Below are 6,785 nucleotides of genomic sequence, written 5' to 3'. Positions count from 1 at the left end.
TTAATTTCCAAAAAGTGAGCATTTTAGTTTCACTGATAAGCAAGAAAGAGGGCATAGATTTATCTTAGCTGGGTCGAAATGCCTATACTCTGATACTGTAATTTCATAGATTTTGAGGAACAAGGTAACCTGAAGGCCATAAATTATCTTCAGATTAACATTATCGATGGTGTTAAATTTCAGGAATTCTTTATTTGGTTAGTGTTTGGTTGAAAAGTTCAATTTTATTGCGCATTTGATGAGGAACTGAGATTGATGTTTGGAATTTTGATTGGCATCCTGCAGACTTATCTGGGAATTCAGATTTTTCGGTTCTACCTCAAATGCACCAGATGCTCGGCTGAAATTGCATTCAAAACAGATCCTCAGAATTCGGACTATGTTGTTGAATCGGGAGCATCCCGAAATTTTGATCCTTGGCGGGAAGAGGACGAAGTGAGTGATTTACATAATGCTCCGTAGCATGTTATATTGCTGGGTTTGACTAGTACATGTTCTGGGGTATTCTTGATATTTGATATTTTCACAATAGAATTGTGGTTTCAATTCCAATATCTTATGTTGTGCTTTCATCAGGCAGTAGAAAAAGAGAAGAAGAAAAGAGCTGCTGAAGAGATGGGGGATGCGATGAAGTCACTGAAAAACAGAGCAGTGGATTCAAAGAGAGATATGGACATACTTGCAGCACTAGAAGAAATGAGGTCTATGAAGGTATAAATTGGACTCTTCCCCCAAATTTCCTTAAGACTTTTAAAGTTACTGGTGACATGAATACAACCAGGGGTTCAGGATAGTTTGTGATTCTGTACTATTATCATGCTGACAGATTCTTTTTTGCTGTTCTCCAGTCAAGACATGCAACTGTGAGTGTCGATATGATGCTAGAGACTCTAAAGCGTTCAGCCTACGACAAGGTAAGATTTTCGTTACTTTTCTTTCTCACTTCCCCCTTGTGAACTTTTCATTCCTAAAGAATGATTGAGTATGCGGTCATTTCTGTGAAGCATTAACATCAGTACCATGAGCATGGCCCCTATTGCCTTTATTCTCTATACGATGTTTTCTCTTTCTTCTAGAATACACTTGAGGAGGGATGGTTATGTTGTTAAAATGATTAAGTTTCAATACAGTTCATACGCGTCGGTATGGAGTAGTACAAGATCTGTACCGACCCGAACTTGACTTTCATACCGGTTTCCACCCGGTATAGGACGTGCCGTACTGTACTGGGTAGTATAGTAGACCATGCTCTGTCTAAATATCATCAAGATCATATCTGAAGGAAGGTTTTTATACTGACCTATCTCGACAACTTGTAGTACAATGCTTTTAGGTATCTGGTACTTGACTAGTGACCTTGGTGTAGCATTAGTTTGGGCTGATCTTAATTAGTTTTAGATTTTAAGGGAAGAAAGACATAAAAGTAACAAATTAGGGAGTTTGGATTTTGATAAGATTGTCATATGTGAATGGCATGCGTATTTGAAAATTTCTTAAGAATGGAAAAAAATAAAGTGGAGATACAGAAAGTGTATAACTCATTATACATTACTAATAAAGTGTGATAATAGTAAAACCTTTATTAGGTATGTTAGAAGAGTGAGAAGGGTTTCCCCCAAAAAAAGTGTAGATCAAGTGGGAAAGGGAAATAGTTTTCTTCAATCATTTTCCATATTGAGGGTTTAAGTATATTCAGCGATTTCTCCCTCCTCAGGTAAATAACTATATGTATTTGATGACTATACATAATTATTATTTTGCATGAGTTAAAGATTTTCATATTCCTAACTTTTAAAGTTTCTTTTTTTTTTTTAGGTTCCTGATACTTCAACAGCTCGCAGAGATGATGATGGGGCTGAATGCGGTCCCTGATATTTTTTAGACTGTTATTTAATGAGTTTTATATGTATCTTTCTTATATTTTTCAAAATACATTGTAATTCTAAACTTATGTAAATTTAATCTTATATGACAATATGAATGTTTCGAATGATCTGTATGTTTGTCTTGATGTAAATGTAATGCAGGTTCATATTGCTATAATATGTTTTTTAATATGCTTTTGTTTCTTTTTTTAAAAAAAAAATCTACTCCCGACGCTTTAAAGCGTCGTTAAAAACCCTCTTTGGCACGGGCTGGCACGCCATCGCCGACGCTTAAAAAGCGTCGGTAAAAACAACTTTAGGCGACGTTATATAAGCGTCGTTATAGCATTGTTTTACCGATGCTTTAAAGCGTCGGCGAAAACCCAGGCTTTCTTTGCACTTTCCTGACGCTTTAAAGCGTCGGTGAATCTCAATTTGCCGACGCTTTCATTGGCGTCGGAAAAGCCTTGTTTTTGCCAACGCTTTCTTTTGGCGTCGGCAAAAACATTTGCCACTCCGGTATCGCCAACGCTTTTGCGACGCTTCTGTTTGCGTTGCGGGAACTTTAGCCGACGCTTATAAGCGTCGGTAAAGATTATAAAAAGTGCCGGGAAAGATGAGATTCCTTGTAGTGCACGAGTTCAACCATATAGAAAATGGTATATAATTCTGCAATTACCTCTTATGGATAATTATTCTATGAAGTGAGAGAATATACGTTTCACAATTCATGTTGATAAAGAAGGGCCCAACAAAAAAAGGACATCTTAATTTCAAAATTGTCCAACAGCAACTTCTATTAACTAATAGAAAAAATTATAAAGATGCCCCTCAGCAAACTTGGCTCTTCAAGTTTTCAAAATATTTCAAATCATTCCAGCTACTCATCTTCATTAATAAAATTATGTTCTGTGATCATCACATAGCAATATAAAATTATAGAATTTTTTACATGGATATCCTTCTAAATATCAGATTTTGTGTGAATACTCTTCCAAAATTTATATTTGCATGCATATCTTTGTAAAACTTTGTTATTGTACAAATATTTCTAATAAAACGGTTGTTCTAACGATGTTACAAAATTTATATTTATATTAATTAAAAATAAAATTTAAATTTAAAATGATGTTATTATCCTTAGTCGTTCTTATGGGGCTCCCGGATCTCCGACACCCACTTCTCCCATGCTCGCTTCCGCATGCCGTGGTACATGGGGTGCTTGCTCCCGTCCCGCGCCTGCTTCCCCCCGCCTCCCATCAAACCTCTCTTCTTCGGAGACAGTGACGGCGAGGAATTGGACGAGCATGAACATGGCATTGAGTTCCTGCAGCTGGTTTTGGTTTCGGAGGAGGTCATTCGATGTGTTCGATTCCGAAATGGCTGAAACAGTTATCTCCTGGGAATCGTGTTCAAAGGGCGGCCGAGGAAACGTATGGGGGTGAATGAGGAACAGCCATTTGGATTAGAAGCAGGCAGAGGGTACGCAGCAGATGGGATTCTCTTGGTGCTAAAAAGGTTTAGATAGGTTGCTATGTGGGATCACGCGGGTGGAAGAACAAGATAGCTTTCTTATCTTTTCTGTCGTGTGCTGTGTGCAGAGAGAGAAGAAAAGAGCGACTTGATGTGGGGGTGGGGAGAGGCCAGAGGAAGTGAGGGAGGTGGGGGCGTGGGAGGGTTTTAGTAGGGAGCAGGAGTGGTGCAGCACTAGTGCGGGAAAAGAGGAGAAGAAGGAAGAACAAGAGAAGGAGAAGAAAGAAGAGGTTGTAGAGAAACAGGAAGAATAGAGAAGGAGAGGAGAAAAAGAGAAAAAAGAACGTAGGGGGGAGAAAATTCCAAATCACTTCATTAAAACTCTAATCATGAAAGTAGTCCCAAATAAACACCATTAACATAAAACCCCCTTACACAAAAATAACTCCTAATAAGCCCACAAATAACACAAATAAGCCCTAAAATGCAAACAAGCCCAGAAATAAAAATAAAATAAATATGCAAATAAACGAGTCTGGCTCAATCCGGAGGCTCAGGATCATCTAGATGAAGGGCTCTAATGCCCCCATCAACTTCTCCCGGATGAGAAAAACTCGACCCCGTCGAGTACAAGTCTGCCGGCTGTCGTACTGCTCCAGAAGATCGGGGTCAAGGCGCCGCAACTGTGCTCTGAAAATCCACGTCACATCAGACTTTGGTCGACCTTTCCACCGAACAAGGTAACGTTGGTAACCACCATTCCTGGTTGAAATAACCTGCTCATCCAATATATGTTCTATTTGTTCTCTGCGTGCATAAAATTTGGGAGGTGGTGGCTCAACAGCAGGTAATAGGTCAGGGTGTCCAACATGGGCAGGTATATCAATAAAGAGGTCAGAAGGCATGAATATTATCTTTTTGTATGGGACTAAATCTTCAATATTAAATGTCGCACTAATCCCATAGTCATCAAGAAGATCCACAACATATACATTCGAACTGATTTTCTTTAAGATTTTGAACGGTTCCGCACTACAAGTTTGTAATTTCTTAAACGTTTCCGAAGAAAGTCGTTCAAGCCTAATTCTTATCATGACGTAATCTCTTTCACTTAATTTCTTATAACGTTTGTGTAAATCAGCAAGGGATTTATATTTTAAGTTATTAAAGTGACTACAATTGCTAATTTTTTGATGCAATGAATGTAGATGTGATGTAAATGATTGTGTAGGCTCAAAGACTCTATGGTGCGGACATGAGTACTGGACTGATTATTTTGCGGGATCATGATTGTCGCAGGAGGACGGTCCAGCCACTTTCGTTGTGGCTAGATTGATTGATGTTATTTTTTATTATTTACTTAAATTATGTGGGTAGGATTAATTTGCATATTGTCTTTTGAGAACCTCTTTCGAATTGTTTTCTTCGTTGGACTTATTTGTTATTTTGTGGCCCTATATATATATAGGGCATGCATTTGTTTTTTTTTCAATGAATTAATGCAATAAAATTAGCCTTCTTCTTCTTCCTCCTCCTCTCCTCTTTTCTTCTTCTTCCCCTCTTCTTCTCCTCTTTCACGCTGCCTTCCATCCCTTACATCCGTCCTGCATCAGCTTTGGTATCAGAGCAGGGCTGACTTTACCTCTGTTGCTGAAGTCAAGGGATCCAGTTTATGGACGGACCCCCGCCGATTCCTTTTCGGCCTTTTCCTCATCTGCATTTTGCTAGAGCATTTGCACCGCAAATGCCGGAACGCACGGAGGATCGTCGCACGGCACGCACTCCGAAGAAGAAGGGTCGTTTCCTTTCTTCTTTGTTCTCTCCCCTCTCCATCATCTCACCCACCGTGAAGAGAAAAGGGGCAAAGCCCTCTCGTCGGTTGATTTCTACCCGGCACCAGTCCACCGGTCTCCCTCGCAAGACGCCGTCGCCGCCTTCGTTCCCCACCGCCGCTGCCTCCGTTGTTGTCTCCCTTCCCTTCCCTTCCCTTCCCTCTCTCTCAGATCTCACACAGAGAAGAAAAACCCCATCGCCGGATACCCCCAAAGCGGCCCGGGAGGCAAATAAACCGGCCTCCTCGTCGTTTTCTCCTCCAACCGTCACTGTGCAAGCATCAACCACCGCAGCCGTTTTGCCGCGCCGCCGATTCGCCATCGGTTGCCGCCGTGCCTCCCCGGAAGCTTCAGCCGCATCTTGCTGCCACCATCCGTGGCCGGGTCCAAGAGAAGGATGCCGCCGCCCCACTCGACGCCGCCTCGCTCCACCGGCGCAACGCCTCCCCGCAACCACCGCCGCGAAATCTGGCATGAACCGTCTGATTCGTCAAAGGGAGAAGATGATCTACGGTGCGGGTAAGGTCTACCCCCGTTAGCCCATTAACCCATCATCCATTAACCCGAATCATTTCAAAAAAAAAAAAAAATTGCGGATCGGACTGTCTTAGTGGGTTGGGTCTGTTAACCCGATAACCTGACTCCACTTGAGTCATTTAACCAAAAAAAAAATATATCAAAATTTGAGTTGCCGCACGTGATGCGTAAGTCACGCACGTGCGGGGGGGGGGGGGGGGGGGGGGGGGGGCTTCTTCTTTCCCTCCTTTTTTTCCCGACTATCTCTCTGCTTGGGTTTTTCCTCCGACCACTGTTTTCCGTCGCCCCACGCCGCCCCTTCTCCGCTGTCAACACTTCCGCCCACCGTCACCGCTGCCGCCGCAAATTCTTTCCGCACCACCGCGTCGCCCGCCTCTCCCCTCTGCCGCAGTTATTGCTATTCCGCCGGACACTCACCGGCCCGTCCGTGTCCACCACCATTTACCACGCCCCTCCCAACACCGCCAATCACTACCTTCCACTGCTGTCAGTGCCCCCGCTCGTTCCCACCGCCGCTGCCATGCCTGCTACTGCACCACTGCGCCGCGCGCCGCCCCTGCTCTTCCTTGCCGCTACTCGCCGCTGCTAGTCGCCGCCACGCCACTGCTTGAAATTGCCGCCGTCGGTTACCACTGTCATCTCCGACAGTCCCTGTCACAAGCCGTCCCGACCGCAGCCGCCATCAGCTACTCCGACCGCCTTCAAGGGAGCTGTCTTGCATCAGCTTTGGCTCCGCAGACCACCCTCCTGATCCTGTTTCAGCCTGATCGTCTTCCACGTGAACAAATCTCTCTCCCGACCAGGTCAGCTCTGTTTTCCCCTTTCCTGCGGATTCAATTTGCTTTCTTAATTGTGTGTGGTAATACGTTCCACAAATCCAAAAATACACGCGATCACACACGTTCACAAGACAAACAGAAACCCTAGTAGTAACACTTTTTTTTTTAATATTAACTGTGGAGCTAGATCAAATCGGGGAGACGTACGTGGCTCCGTGACACCTTGCATAGTCCGAAAACTTGGTACTACTTAACTGCACTACTTGTTGGCATGCGCTTCATAGTAATTTTCAGTTTGC

At 43.2% G+C, this 6,785-nt stretch overlaps 1 long non-coding RNA gene across 1 annotated transcript; it reads left to right on the top strand.

Annotated features, from left to right (window-relative positions):
• Positions 1-298: 298 nt before the first annotated feature.
• LOC103698355 (uncharacterized) lies at positions 299-1,993 on the top strand. Its single transcript, XR_016413168.1, has 3 exons — positions 299-435; positions 577-711; positions 849-1,993. It is a non-coding gene; the product is annotated as an uncharacterized LOC103698355 (long non-coding RNA).
• The last annotated feature ends 4,792 nt before the right edge of the window (positions 1,994-6,785 follow it).

The sequence above is a fragment of the Phoenix dactylifera genome, chromosome 5, assembly GCF_051530095.1.
Source record: "Phoenix dactylifera cultivar Ajwa chromosome 5, Ajwa_hap1_PhDact_Kaust_v1.1, whole genome shotgun sequence".
Taxonomy (NCBI): domain Eukaryota; kingdom Viridiplantae; phylum Streptophyta; class Magnoliopsida; order Arecales; family Arecaceae; genus Phoenix; species Phoenix dactylifera.
Note: the sequence above shows the minus strand (reverse complement) of the source record. Positions and strands in the feature narration are given on the sequence as shown.